A 15,852-nucleotide genomic window follows, 5' to 3' on the forward strand; every position below is an offset into this window, starting at 1 on the left:
TAGGTCATTCTGATTACTTAGGATTTGGTGGTGTAGAGGTGAGGACTCCAGAAATAATTGGTCTGATCCCCTACAGAAACTCTCTTGGAAGTGGAACTAAGTACAATTAAAATAAAAACTAATTTAGTCTTTGTCTAAATGACCTCAAGGAGCCAGCATTCTAGCTAGGCTTTAAAGGTGATGAATGTAGGATTACAGAACTTTTTAAAGAAAGAACCCTTCAAAATGTGAAGAAATCTAGGAACAAAGACCAAAGTGGTGAAAAGCCAGGGAGAAACTACAGAGAAAGTGTTGTTTTGAGTGAGAGATACTTGCTTTTTTCAGAAAGGAGAAGAATGGAAGGATCTGGGAGGATGCTACAAGAGAGGCTTGAGTTGGTTATGGGACATATTTTTCTTGAGAAACAACACTTTTCTGGCTTTGTTTTGAAAGAAAAAAAGTAAAAACCTTTCCACTTTGTAGAAATCTGTGCAGCAGGAGTTTAAGGACAAGTGGAAAATGACATTTAGGCATTCCAGAGAGAAACAGCAGCAACAATAGCATCACTAAAATTCAAGACTTCCTCTTTTCAGTGAAGCTAGGTCTCAGGTAAGTCTCTGCCTCTGTCATCAAGACCTTTTCAGGTTTCATATCCTAAGATTATATAAGGTCTGGATCACATGGATATCTCTCCTGAGGTACCTTTTCCCTTCCAAATTTACCTCAACTCAACATGTATGGTTGACTGTTGAAGTCTTGTTATCATTATGTAAGTCAATCTCAAAACACAGACTATATGAGCTTCAGATATTTAGTTTTAGTTACATTGCCACCTCAGTTTGATATGTATTTATAAACCCTAAATTTTAGAGTCATTTCTAGTCTACCTTTCTGGTTCACCTGCTGAATCACTATCTATTTCTTTCAGATCTCCAGGAAGACAAGACAAGGGAAAAGCAAAATCTATATGGTTTTACCTAGGAAAGTTATTCAACTTCTCTGAGATTTCTTCCTAATAAAATGACAATGATAATAGCCATTTTACAGGCTTATTGGGAGAATTAAAATAATAATTCTAACTCATTTGGCATAATATCTACCTCCTAGTAAGCAATGTAGTCTACCAATTTGTTACAGATAATTGCTTCTTCTAAAATTGCCAGAACTCCTTTTACTAATTCTGTCCTCATCACTTCTAAGCTATATTCGTCACTTACATAAGGGCTTGTAATGTGCAATCCACTCCATATGGGATGATTTGTGTAGTAGAGAGAGGCCTTTTCTATCAGGAAACTTCTCTATCATCAACTTCTATCAAACTAGCCCTTCTTAGAAAAGGGATGTCATGGTATATTTGAATTCACTGGTTCATACATCAAAGAAGAACACATATCTTTGAATTCAATTTTCTTATTATTTTTTATTTTTCAACTAATAGTGAATTATCAAATAATTACATTTATCCATATATTGAGAAAGAAGAATAAGTTTGCCCACTTTCTAGTTCTCATTTTTTTTCCACTTTAGAAGACCCTATGGTTGTATTAAAGTCTTGAGTTTCATTTCCAAAGCCTTTGGTGAATCTGTTCCTTAACTTCCTGGTTTTCCAAAGCCTTTGGTGAATCTGTTCCTTAACTTCCTGATTTTCCAAGGTAGGAAAACCCAGTATTTTCCTACCTTGGAAGACTTCATTCATTCATTCATTCATTCATTATTTTTAGAACTCATCAGCCCAGCTAGGTTTCCCAAACCTGGAAATGTATTATTTTTTGGAAGCAGAAGAATGGTTGCAAGATATTTCAGATCTTAGCTTACTCTTTTGCTTATTATTTACTCTGATTCTGTGTAATAGTGGTGCCAATTTATACTTGCTTATTAGTCTTTTGCAGGGTGCAGAGTACTTTCAAATATACCAAGTGTTATCATTTACATACATGTGTTTATATGTGTGTATGTGTGTTTGTGTACACTTATGTCAAAGCATATGCATACTAATTATGTAGCCTGTGGTGGAATTTACTTATCTGGGAGGGAAAGAGAGTATCCTTCACTTTTTTTTCATTCATTTGTTCCTTTTCTACCTCTTGTTTATTACCCATATTCTATAATAAAAGTGTTGATATTGGAAAATTCACTTAACCTCTTTGGACTTCACTTGTTTCATTTGAAAAGGAAGATAGTAATTCCCTGCCCTGTCTAAGAAAGTGTTTTGTAAAGTGCTGTGAAATTATACTAGGTTATTTTTCTTCTCCCCCATGGACTGTGAGCCTTGGAATGGCAGAGAGTGAATCTGATTCATTTGTGTAAACCCAAGGTTCTTGGAACATACTAAGTTCTCAACAACGTCTTGTAAGAGGAAAGAGAGAACAAAGAGGGGAAGGAAAGGCAGCAAAGGGAAGGACAGAAGGGAACACAGAGTGAAGAGTAAGAGAAGAGGGTATAGGAAAAATCTTAAGTGCATTTAGTACTTTCTCATCTTAGTAGAGTTTAGCAGGTAAGACTGTGTTGCTCCTAAAGGCATGTGTTGGAAAAAAAGGAATGCTAAGGACCTGAGTTTCCTGCCCAGGTCTCAGGACTTGGGCACTCTCAGTCATTTCCATGGCCTGTGAAGTGTATGTTCTATTCCTTGTATCTGCAAGATCCATCTGTTGTGGTACAGTGATAAAAATTGCCAGAATATAAGTGGTGAGTAAATAATCCTTTCTTTAGAGTAAAATACAACTTTTATGAGTTTCCAACTTTGATTGGGTTCTTTCTTTAACCTTACTGCCCTTTTTACCCTTTCTTAGTTTTTAATCCCTTTGCTTACTTCGACTCAGTCTATTTTCATTTTTTTTATATAATTTTTTATTTTTTATGAACATATATTTTTATCCCCAGGGGTACAGGTCTGTGAATCACCAGGTTTACACACTTCACAGCACTCACCAAAGCACATACCCTCCCCAATGTCCATAATCCCACCCCCTTCTCCCAAACCCCCTCACCCCAGCAACCCTCAGTTTGTTTTGTGAGATTAAGAGTCACTTATGGTTTGTCTCCCTCCCAATCCCAGATTCTTTCATTTATTCTTCTCGTACCCACTTAAGCCCCCATGTTGCATCACCACTTCCTCATATCAGGGAGATCATATGATAGTTGTCTTTCTCTGCTTGACTTATTTCGCTAAGCATGATACGCTCTAGTTCCATCCATGTTGTTGCAAATGGCAAGATTTCATTTCTTTTGATGGCTGCATAGTATTCCATTGTGTATATATACCACATCTTCTTGATCCATTCATCTGTTGATGGACATCTAGGTTCTTTCCATAGTTTGGCTATTGTGGACATTGCTGCTATAAACATTGGGGTACACGTGCCCCTTTGGATCACTACATTTGTATCTTTAGGGTAAATACCCAATAGTGCAATTGCTGGGTCATAGGGCAGTTCTATTTTCAAGATTTTGAGGAACCTCCATGCTGTTTTCCAGAGAGGTTGCACCAGCTTGCATTCCCACCAACAGTGTAGGAGGGTTCCCCTTTCTCCGCATCCTCGCCAGCATCTGTCATTTCCTGACTTGTTGATTTTAGCCATTCTGATTGGTGTGAGGTGATATCTCATTGTGGTTTTGATTTGTATTTCCCTGATGCCGAGTGATATGGAGCACTTTTTCATGTGTCTGTTGGCCATCTGGATGTCTTCTTTGCAGAAATGTCTGTTCATGTCCTCTGCCCATTTCTTGATTGGATTATTTGTTCTTTGGGTGTTGAGTTTGCTAAGTTCTTTATAGATTCTGGACACTAGTCCTTTATCTGATATGTCGTTTGCAAATATCTTCTCCCATTCTGTCAGTTGTCTTTTGATTTTGTTAACTGTTTCCTTTGCTGTGCAAAAGCTTTTGATCTTGATGAAATCCCAATAGTTTATTTTTGCCTTTGCTTCCCTTGCCTTTGGCCTTGTTCCTAGGAAGATGTTGCTGCGGCTGAGGTCGAAGAGGTTGCTGCCTGTGTTCTCCTCAAGGATTTTGATGGATTCCTTTCGCACATTGAGGTCCTTCATCCATTTTGAGTCTATTTTTGTGTGTGGTGTAAGGAAATGGTCCAATTTCATTTTTCTGCATGTGGCTGTCCAATTTTCCCAGCACCATTTATTGAAGAGGCTGTCTTTTTTCCATTGGACATTCTTTCCTGCTTTGTCGAAGATTAGTTGACCATAGAGTTGAGGGTCTATTTCTGGGCTCTCTATTCTGTTCCATTGATCTATGGGTCTGTTTTCATTTTTAGTTTCAAATCTTGAATTAATTCCTTCACTGTGGACAAATCAGCTTCATCTTAGTCTTAATCTTTTTCTATTTTTCACTGTAATCATTTTATAAATGATATGCATAGATAACATCTAGCTAGTGCATAAAGGCTTATTAACATTTATAAAATTACTATGCTGATTTCTCTTGTTCTGCTACCTCAGTTGAGCTATCACATTTTTATAGAGAAATCAAGGCTGGTCCTGTTTCCCTTAAATACAGTAATCATACAGGTTGACTGTCCTAATAAAGTACTCATTAAGGAAATTCTGTTAAGTTGACAAACCAAGTATTCTGATAATCATTTGGCAAAATATGGTCATGTAGACATGACATAAGCTGGTATACAGAGTAGATCACATACCATATGTAGAGAGAGTAATATTTCATAGAGGAAGCATTAGCTGGGTAGCATTGGCACATACCTGATGTGTATTTCACTGCTACCACTTATCACCCCTTACAGCACACATCAAAAAATCATCACAATTTTTTTTCTAGTTGAGGTCACACTTTGCCTAAGAATACAGAATGTATTCCCAGTCCAATTCCCAGTACCATTTTCTGTGCCAACAAAATGGCACAGAAAGTGAAATCCAGTAGCAGTATCTGGAGTAGTAGTTAAAATCACAGGCTTTAGTGTTTAGGCAAATTGGGTTTAACCTCAGCTCAGCCATTTATTAGCATTTCTTAGCTTTAGTTCCCTTCACTATAAAATGGGGATAATAATAAATACATCCTACATTGTTGTAAGTATTGTATGAGATAATATGAAGTACTTAGCAAGTGCCTGACATATAGCAGGTATACCATAAATAGGCTGTTATTTGTGACTAGAAGTAAAGGAGTTATCTAGTGCATTTTGGGAGGCAGTATGATCCATGTCTGACTGAAAGGCAAGGGGTCATAGATTCCATTCTTAATTCCACATCCACATACCTCTAGGAACCTCTTAACAATCTGGAGTTTGTATTTCTTATCAAATGTTGTTATTGAATCCAAAGGTGGATGGTGAATTGAAGAGGCAACTGTGCCAGACTGTTAAGGATATGCTTGCGCTAACTTCAGCCATATTCCTCCTCTGTATTTTATGCTTGCTTGAAACATCTCTGGGTTGTTTTGCATCTGCAGATACACACTCTCTGACTTGTACAGGACATTACAGATTTCATCTCTTGCACTCATTGGTATGAACCCTGTCATTTAAAACAATGTGTCATTACAGCAGTTTGTTAGCTACCTTCGGGAAGCTCATTTTAAAAAAGCATTTCTTTATTTGTTTTTAAAAATCTGATTGTTGGCTTGAGTTTCAGTAACTTTTGATTTTTCAGGTTTTACTGGAAGTTTTTTCCTTAATGATGGAGACGTTTGAATTGTAGATTGGTTATTCCAGTGATACCTCTAACAGTTGCTACCCCATTCCTGGGTTTTCTAGACAAGGCAACAAAATATGTGCAGGAGATCTACATAGCAAGGGAGATATCCATGCTGAGCATACTCACATACAGCCTTATGCTGGGTTTCCAGGTTCTTTTTCATCTGAACTTCAAAATCCAGGCTGTGATGAAAAAGAAATATATAACCAAGTGCAGAAAGTAGCGTAGCAGAACTAAAAGATCTAGTAATCTTGAATTCTAATCCCAGATCTAGTACATACTAGTTGTTTGACCTTTCTTGTTTAAATCACATAATCATCCTGGGCCCTAAAAATTTTGTCTCCTATATGAAAATATTCATCCAGAGTACTTATTCTTGGTGACTTGGGGAAGCCTCTGAGACACTTTAGAATGCATTGGTAGAATGTCATATGAGTACTCTGAAAAGGTACATTCAATATTTTAATGTAATATTTGAAAAGCAAAAAACATTATTTCCATAAGTAAAATAACAGAAACTAAAACTCAAAAACTCTTCTTGGCTGGCAGAACATGTATTCAAAAAGATTAAGAAATAAAACTTTATAGGTATTTCAGACTTCTTCTACATTGATTTACCATGTAAGGAATGTAGGAGTCTGTTAGAATTGGCATGTTCAAATGTGGGTATAACACAATTTCTGGCCTGTAGGAGCTGGTTAATTTGACAGTAATACCCTTGTACCTTTACTTTCCAGTCTCTGTTCCTTGAACTCATAAAGTTAAAAATTATTTCTTGTTAATTTTAAGCCATCACTTCTGGATAATATAACAACTGCTATATCACCTGCTTTATGTTTTCTGTTCCAAAAATCCAAAACATGAAATCTGAAAATAAAATAGCTATCATGCTTTTTGAAGTTCTAACTAATGCTAAAGAGTGTTCTATTTGAAAGAGGTAGAAGTTTTAATTGAATCTCTCTCTCTCTCTCTCACTTCTTTAAAGATTTATTCATTTATTTTGAGGGAGAAAGTGCACTTGTTCGAGTGGAGAGAGGGGCAGAGAGAGAGGAAGAAGTAGAGAAGCAAACTTCCCACTGAGATCCCATGAGATCATGACCTAAGCTGAAATCAAGTCAGAAGCCCAACTGACTGAGCCACCCAGGCACCCCTCAATATTTCTTAATGTAATTATCAAAAGAGAACTTAAAATAATTCATATATGAACATGGTCAGTAAAGTCATTAGGTTTAATTTTCTTCCTAGTCAAGAAATAATACTTTAGATCTAAACAGAACATTTTGCTTATCAAAGCATTTTTTAGATAAATACATCTCTATAGTGATCCCAGGAAGTAGGCAAGCAAGGTATTACATAGCTATCAAAAATTTCAACTTTGATTTGTTCTTTTTTTAAATTCTCAAATGTTGGTACCAGCTTTTTATCCAGGTATTTTCTTCTTAAGCTCTATATAGACAAAATAAACATTTTCTCTCAGTAAGTTTATAATAATATATTTCTCTGTAGAATCAGCCATGACAAAAACACATCTGATGGTGAATAAGTTCTAGCCTGAAGAGAATCTATAAAGTTATCTTGCTTGATAGGAAACAGAAATCCCACACCACATGCCAGGCCTAAGGCCCCTTTTTCTGCATCTGTTCAAGGGGGAAATACACGGAATGGAAAAGAATTCCTCTTGGTTGGGAAACACAACTACTGGTAATTACAAGCTCTGATTCCTTTACTGAGCAGTCCCAAGACAATCAATAGGAGCCTGTGCTCTAAAGACTCCAGCTGCCTTCAGCCTGCAAATGGCCCAGTTCCCAAACGTATGTTAGTCTATGACACACCTGGAGAGTAGACGGGAAGTCCCTTGTTCAGCCTACTCACAGCCACATCAGAGACACACACCAGGTGTGACTGGAATATAATGAGGCTCACTCAGAAAGAAAACAAGACAACTGGACCAAGAACAGGATTTATGCATCCAAGTGAGGATTGTTCCTCAAAGTGGTCACCATGGAAAACATAAAATGCTGCCATTGCTTATAACACTTTTAGAATGTCTCCTTGAGAGTGGCCTCTAGAGATTATTATCTTCTCAAGAAAATCTGCCCATTTCTTTATCCTCACATGTTGGTCTTTTAACCCAAAACTTTGTGATTTGCTAAATAAATGTGGTGGTGCTCTGAGTAGAGAGATTTACACAGGAGATAGATACCATCAAAGATGGCATCATTGCTACCACCTAATTATTAGAAACAGTAAAAGGAGATGAGAAACTGATGTTGAAAGTCATCTTAAGGCTATTCACCCAGTCTCTAGCACTGCAGCTTGACTTGAGTGGGTTGAGAGGAGTAAAAGTAATGAGCTCTCCTGCCTTGAACCCATGCTCCTGGCTTCGTTTGGCAAATTGTTTTCTGTTTCTTTTTCTCCATGTGTTCCTCATCCCGACCTAGTTCTGAGGCTGCTCCCTGGTTTCTAGCCATCCCTTACTACCTATCCCTTCCCAGGTGCAACTTTAAAAGTTACCTCGATTTCATTTCTGTCATACTTGGCAATATCTTCAGAAGTTAGAATCTTACTGGCATTAACATTTGCCTTATCTTGCATATAATAGAAATAAATATTCTTGATTTGATGTAATTTGCTAATGGAGAAGTGCACTGGAAGGAAGTTGGGGTTTTCAGTCAAAAGGCTAGAAAAAGAATCTTGGGGTTCTCAGGTAATGTCAGCAATCTAAGTTTCAGATTTCTCATCTGTACCATGGGAATAGTAATACCTACTTTCAGGACTTGTGGTAAAGATTAAATATTAGAAGTATATATGTAATGTAAACCTATCTAATGCCCAGTACATAGTGTATATTTAATATGAGGTAGCTATTATTGGAAGTAAATGCTGGGGTTCCTGGGTGGCTCAGTCAGTTAAGCATCTGACTTTTGATTTTGGCTCATGTCCTGACCTCAAGGTTGTGAGATTGAGCCTTGTGTCTGGCTCCACACTCAGTGTGGAGTCAGCTTGAGATTCTCTCTCTCCCTCCTCTGCCTTCCCTGTATGAGCTGGGGTGGGGGGAAGGGAGGGAGAGGGAGAAGAAGATTCCCCCGCTGAGCAGGGTGCCCAATGTGGGCCTCAGTCCCAGGACCCTGATATCACAGCCTAAGCCAAAGACAGATGCTTAACTGACTGAGATACTCAGGTGCCCCCCAAAATAAATCATTTTAAAAAAGACAGTAAATGCTGAAGTTCTCAGAGGCTAAGTAATCTTCCCAAGATCACTTGGCTAATTGATACTCTGGTATGAACTGGGTTCAAGTGCATTGAATCTGTGATTACTGCTATTCCATGGTGCTGACTTTTTCATTTCATCAATATTTTTCTCTGTTCCTGAAATTTTCTGCATACACATCAAAACTTGATAAATTCTTAAACTTAAAAAATTCTTCAATTGCTTATCTAGGCCTAAGGAAATTATGTTGGATGTACTACTATAATTTAAATAATTATCAAAACCAGTTAAGAAAATGAATAGCTTAATATCATAAATTCAAGCATAGCCCAAAACCCTAAAACATAAACAGTTCTTTTTTTTAAAAGATTTTATTTTTTTATTTCACAGAGATAGGCAGAGAGGCAGGCAGAGAGAGAGAGGGAAGCAGGCTCCCTGCTGAGCAAAGAGCCAGATTCGGAGCTCGATCCCAGGACCTGGGATCATGACCTGAGTCAAGGCAGAGGCTTTAACCCACTGAGCCACCCAAGCTCCCCAACATAAACAATTCTAAATGAAGATTCTTGCAATCTAGAGACAACTACTCCATAATCCTCAGTTGTTTTTAAGGAGGGTTTTAATCCTGCAGAAGACTTCTGAGGAAGCTTCTCTCCCCTTCTTTTATACTTATGAATCCAGAGAATATCAGAGTTGGAAAACATCACAGAAATCATATAGTCTACTTTCAGTTTACAGATGAAGAACCTTAGGCCCAGAGAGGTAAAGTGACTTGCCTAAAGTCACATAACTTGGAAATAGAATCAGGTCAATTAATGCCTTATTTAAATAAGCCCCTGCTATTGGTTACTCCTTACAAGAACCAAGGAATTTCTGTTTTCCAATGTAACTGCCATCCTAAGAATGAAAGAGCATTCATATTTAGCTAGAATTAGAATTGAGGTAATAACATTTTATAAAAATAGAAGAAATGTATGTATCTAAAATTGAGTCAGAAGACTCAATATTTAATATTTAATTTACCTTTCCTCACCAGGCAGTAAAATCATCATGAGGAGGCTTTAGAACCAAGACATTTGAATTCCCTTTCCCTAGATTGGGAACCATTCAAACATAAGTGCCCAAATCCTAAAGCCAAATGCCTATAACTTTTGAATTAGCTGTATCATTGTTTCACTTCAGTTTGGTCATAACTAAGAATTTATTGTGTTCTGTATCATATTCTCCTTCCAGTTATCAACCATTTCCTTTACATTCTAATATAAAATCTTATGATAGAAGAGATAGTAAATCTCAATGACTCCAACTTCATGTCATTGATAGGACTATAAAATAATGAAGCAAATAGTTTGGCAGACTCAACCAGAACCAGCTCATCTAACAGGATACTGTCCCTTATAAGAGAAAACTTGTGGAGGCAGAGACCATAGCCATGGTGAACTTGGAGTATGCACTGTGTTGTGGCTCCTACGTAAGTGCATAAAAATCTTCTGATGACCTACTCTATCCTGTATCACTGATGTTTTCTGTGTACTAGTTCCCATTGCTTCAGTGTATATGAGTAAATATATCTTGAGTATCTATTATAAGCCAAGCAAGGAAATTCTACAGTGAATAAGGAAGACTAAGCCCTGCCAAAAATCATGAATTTTCATTCTATTGGAGAAGACAGTGTAATTTTTTCATCTCCTTAACAACTCTCACATTAGCCTAGTACATGAGAATTACTGAAAAAGGAATCCTTATGGAGGATGTGCTCAGGAGGAGCAATTGTGGTCCCTTTTTTACTCACAGATGCAATTCTGGGGGAAAGACAGTATGATTTCACAGATACATTGTAGCTACACAGAAGTAACGATCAACCTCAGCAATACTATTGAGTGAAAAAAGTGAGTTCCAGAAGATTATTGAAGCATGAGTATAAAAAGTCATGATATATTTTATATGAAGCTAAATATAGCTAAAACTAAGAAATATACTTTTTAGAATATATGTCTGATCAAGCCTGGTGCTGGGTATTATGGAGGGCACGTATTGCATGGAGCACTGGGTTTGGTTCATAAATGATGATTTAGGAATACTGAAAAAAAAATAAAATTATATAATTTTAAAAAAAAGAAAAGCTAAGGGAATCATAAACAAAAAACCTTAGAATAACTACTATCAGAGAGGTATAGAGAAGGATAGAGAAGGAGCATATAGGCAAATGTATGTCATTACCAGTATTATTTCTTGTGTTGGGTTTGAGTTATAAGTGTTAATTAGTTAACTAAATAATAATTACAGTATGACATGAATTAATAATTATGATGAATACAGTGCTATATACTGTACGTTATAAAAATTTTTCCTCTAAACATGACAGACCTTCAAGTAAACATGGCTATTAAGACTTCCTTTCATTTTGTTAGTTCTGGGCCAAACATGCTAATGTCTTTAACCATTCTCACGTATGGCCTCAGTATGACTAAATGTTGATTTATCATCTTCTTTCCAAACATTTTTTTCTTCTGCATTTCATGTTTTAATTGATGACACTGTCTTCCTCTGAGCCACTCAGGCTTGAACATTTGGAGTCATCTGTAAATGTTACTTTTTCTTTTTTCTTCTCCCAAATCCAGTTGGTTTTCAAACCCTGCAGAGTCTCTGTCCCCCTCTTCTCTGTTCCCACTGTCATCACCCTAGCCCAAGCCCTAATTATCTCTCTCCTCTGTATTGAAATAGCTCCCAACTTCTGTCCCTGCTTCTAGCCTATCACCTCTCCCATCCATTTTCACTGTGTGCTGTCATGTTTATTCTCCCTTCCTATTTTCATAACTCATGGCACACTATGTTCAGAACTTTTTAACATCTCAGGATATAGTCCAGGCACAATACCTTGTTCTTCTAGACCTACCATCTGCTCCTGCCTATTTTCAACCATATTTTCTTCCCTTCTCCTTTACTTACTAGATAATCCATCCTAGCTGACCTATTAATTCACTTTTCCTTGTAAATGACTTCTTACTCTATCCTGATAGGAGGTTTTCTTAATCAGAGATCATTTGTTTACTGGAGTGAACAGTGAACGTGAAATAAAACAACTTGACTTTAAGTTCACCAGCTGTAGGATCTTGAACAAGCCACTGAATATTTCAAGCTCCAATAACTTTATTTGCAAAAAAAATGAAATGGAAGTGAAGATTGTCCTTAATTTTAAAAGACAGTCTCTTCAACAAATAGTTTTGGGAAACATGGACAGCAACATGCAGAAGAATGAAACTGAACCACTTTCTTACACTTACACAAAAATGAATTCAAAGTGGATGAAAAACCTAAATGTAAGACAGGAATCCATCAAAATCTTAGAGGAGAACACAGGAAGAAACTTCTTTGACTTCAGCTGTAGTAACTTCTTATTAGACACGTTGCAGGAGGCAAGGAAAACAAAAGCAAAAATGAACTGTTGGGGCTTCATCAAGATAAAAAGTTTCTGGACAGCAAAGGAAACAATCAACAAGACTAAAAGGCAGCCTATGGAATGTGAGAAGATATTTACAAACAACATATCCAATAAAGGGTTAGTATCCAAAATCAATAAAGAAGTTACCAAACAAAATCTCCTTATAAAAAATAAAAAAAATAAAAATAAAAAATAAATTTAAAAAAAAAATCTCCCAAAAAACAATCTGGTTAAGAAATAGACAGAAGACATGAAGAGACATTTTTCCAAAGAAGACAGCCAGATGGCTAACAGACACATGAAAAGATACTCAACATCACTCATCATCAGGGAAATACAAATCAAAACCACAATGAAATACCACCTCATATCTGTCAGAATGGCTAAAATTAATAACACAAGAAGTAACAGGTGTTGGTGAGGATGTGGAGCAAAGGGAACCCTCTTGCATTTTTGGTAGAAATGCAAACTGGTGCAATCACTCTGGAGAATAGTTTGGAGGTTCCTCAAAACGTTAAAAATAGAACTGCCCTATGATCCAGCACTTACACTAGTAGGTATTTACCCAAAGGATACAAAAATACAAATTTGAAGGGGTACGTGCACGCTGATGTTTATAGCAGAATTATCAACAACAGCCAAAGTATGAAGAGAACCTGCATGTCCATTGACTGATGAACGGATAAAGAAGATGTGGTGTATATGTACACAGTGGAATATTACTCAGCTATCAAAAGAATGAAATCTTGCCATTTTAATGGCATGGATGGAGCTAGAGTGTATTATGCTAAGTGAAATAAGTCAGTCAGAGAAGGACAAATACCTTGGGACCTCACTCATATGTGGAATTTAAGAAGAAAACAGATGAACATATGGGAAGGGTGAAAGGAAAAAAAGATGGAAACAAGCCATAAGTGACTCTTAATGATAGAGAACAAACTGAGGATTGATGGTGGGAGGTGGATAGGGGATGGGCTAGATAGGTGATGGACATTAAAAGGGCACTTGTGATCAGTATTGAGTGTTGTATGTTAAGTGACAAATTACTAAATTCTACTCCAGAAACCAATATTGCACTGTATGTTAACTAACAAAATTCAAATTAAATGAATAAAGGCAAAAAAAAAAAAAAGAATGTACATCTTTAAATGCAGATGTATATTTTTTCAGTGATCACTTTTTTATTAAAGTATAATTAATATATGTCATATTAATTTCAGGTGCACAACATATTGATTTAACAATTCTATACATTACACGGTGTTGGCCATGATAAGTGTAGTCACCATACAATGCATTACAGTATTATTGACCATATTCTGTATTTCGTACTTTTCATCTCCATGGTTTATTTATTTGATAAGTGCAAGTTTGTGCATTCTTATAACAGCACTATTTACAATAGCTAAGATATGGAAGCAACCCAAGTGTCCATTGATAGATGAATGGATAAAGATGATGTGGAGTTAGTGTATGTGTGTAATGGAATACTACTTAGCCATAAAAAGAATGAGATCTTGCCATTTGCAACAACATGAATGGACCTAGAGGGTATAAGCTAAGTTAAATTAGTCAGAGAAAGACAAATACCATATGATTTCATTATATGTGGAATCTAAAAAACAAAACATATGAACAAAGAAATAAGGAGACAAACAAACCACGGTAAGCCTCTCAAATAGATCAGACTGGTGGTTGTCAGAGGGAAGGTGGGTGGAGGGATAGATTGAATTAGATAAAAGGGTATTAAGAGGCTTTGTAAAATATTTTTAAATGTAATTAGTTGCTTTAATTCCTGCTTTTGGAAGATGATCTTAAGTGTCACTCTTGAAATTTTTAATTTATTATCACCTCTTCCTCCGGTAGAAAGTAAATTCCCCCTTTTTAAAGCCCAGATGACACTTTGTTTATACTTTGCATGGGTCACTTATTTGTGTGTATGTCCTAGCTCTCTTACTTAATTGTAAGAATCTGATGGATTGGGTTCCAGATCACTTTATCTTTGAATTTATCCTAGAAATTAAGATGGTGTCTTAAATATCATAGATATTCTATTACACTCAAGAGATGAATGATGAATTTGATTACAAAAGTTTTACCTTTTTATAATTCATTTTTTTAAATCTCCATTTTATCTTTTAAGAACAGACTACTGGTGCAGTTTTGTGAAGGGTTTGAATCTGTAAGAGTTTAGAGCTTCAAAACTAATATTAAATGCAATAGCCGAGCTATGTGAGTTGAGTTATTAGACATCAGTAACATGAGAAAATTACCTCTCCTAACTTCTGCATTCAAATTTTCAGTCTTAATGTTGCATGGCTTTGGTTTTGGCCTTTAATTTATAAAGTTTCTGTATTTTAATTATGTCTAGATGAATGAAGTGGATGTTCTTTATATGGCTCATTACCTACATTAGTAAAGACATACTGTAGTAAAATATGAATCACATATTTTTCATTGGCCTATTTCTAGAACTGATGTATTATGGTTTTATATTAACTCTCTAGATGGTTTATGAATTTTAAATATAAAGGAAATCATAAATTTCTAAAGTCCTCTAGCCAGGTGAAGACTATATAGGGGATCCACAGATGTGCCCCTATGTGAGTTGTCAGGAGAGCTCTGCTCATAGATTAGCTGAGGGTTTAGGAAGCCAGTAGCATGGGTAAATAGGGAAATGGGTATCTTCCCACATTCTTTTATAATCATTTGAACATGTAGCACTGTGCTAGGTGCTGTGAAGAGTATAAAGATGAATCAGGCCTGGATCCTTCTCTAAAAGGATAAAAATGTAAAAAGATAATTATGTCACAAGGTAGGCAGAAACAATACAATACATGCTGCTCTTCTGTGTCACACTATATGTACATTATTGTTGAATTTTAATGTAGTTAATCTATATAATGAAAAGGTGAGATAAACACTATTATCTCTACAGATTAGGAAAGTGAAGCTCAAAGGAATAAAGTAATTTGTCTATGGTCATTGAACTAGTAACTTATGGAGCTGGGATTTAAATCCAGGTATGACTTGAAAGTCGATTACAGTAGGATTTGAAACGTGGGTGAGAGATACAAACTGTTATGGGAGATTAAAGAGAAAAAATACTTCAACTTGCAGTTTTAGGGACAGTTTCAACTATTTTTGAGAGGAAATTGTCTGAAATATATAATATATTTTCCTGATGCCTTTTAATATATTATTAAATAGTTTAAGCATACAGAATAATGTAGAGAATAATACAATTAATATCCATGTATCTAGTACCCAGATTTGTCAAATATTAGTATTTTTTTCAAATATGTTTCAGATCTTTTTTTTTTTTTTAACAAAACTTTACTTATACTTTAAGCTTTCTTTGTACCCCTCTCAGATTCAATTTCTTCTCTCTCATGAGGTAATGACTATCCTGATTTTGGTGTTTGCTCTGAATTTTATCTTTTTATTCTTATGGATAGAAAAAAGGAATTAATAGTAGTGCCAAGGAAATAGCAATAGTGTCAAGTAGGTAACACTGAATAGCAGCCTTAGGACCTCCCACTGTTTTCTGGTACTTGTCC

General features: G+C 36.0%; 1 protein-coding gene across 1 annotated transcript in view; it reads left to right on the forward strand.

Annotated features, from left to right (window-relative positions):
* HPSE2 (heparanase 2 (inactive)) overlaps positions 1-15,852 on the forward strand; it is a 693,243-nt gene that overhangs the window by 343,276 nt on the left and 334,115 nt on the right. The gene's annotated exons all lie outside the window — the stretch shown is intronic.

This window comes from Mustela lutreola, chromosome 4, assembly GCF_030435805.1.
Source record: "Mustela lutreola isolate mMusLut2 chromosome 4, mMusLut2.pri, whole genome shotgun sequence".
Classification (NCBI taxonomy): domain Eukaryota; kingdom Metazoa; phylum Chordata; class Mammalia; order Carnivora; family Mustelidae; genus Mustela; species Mustela lutreola.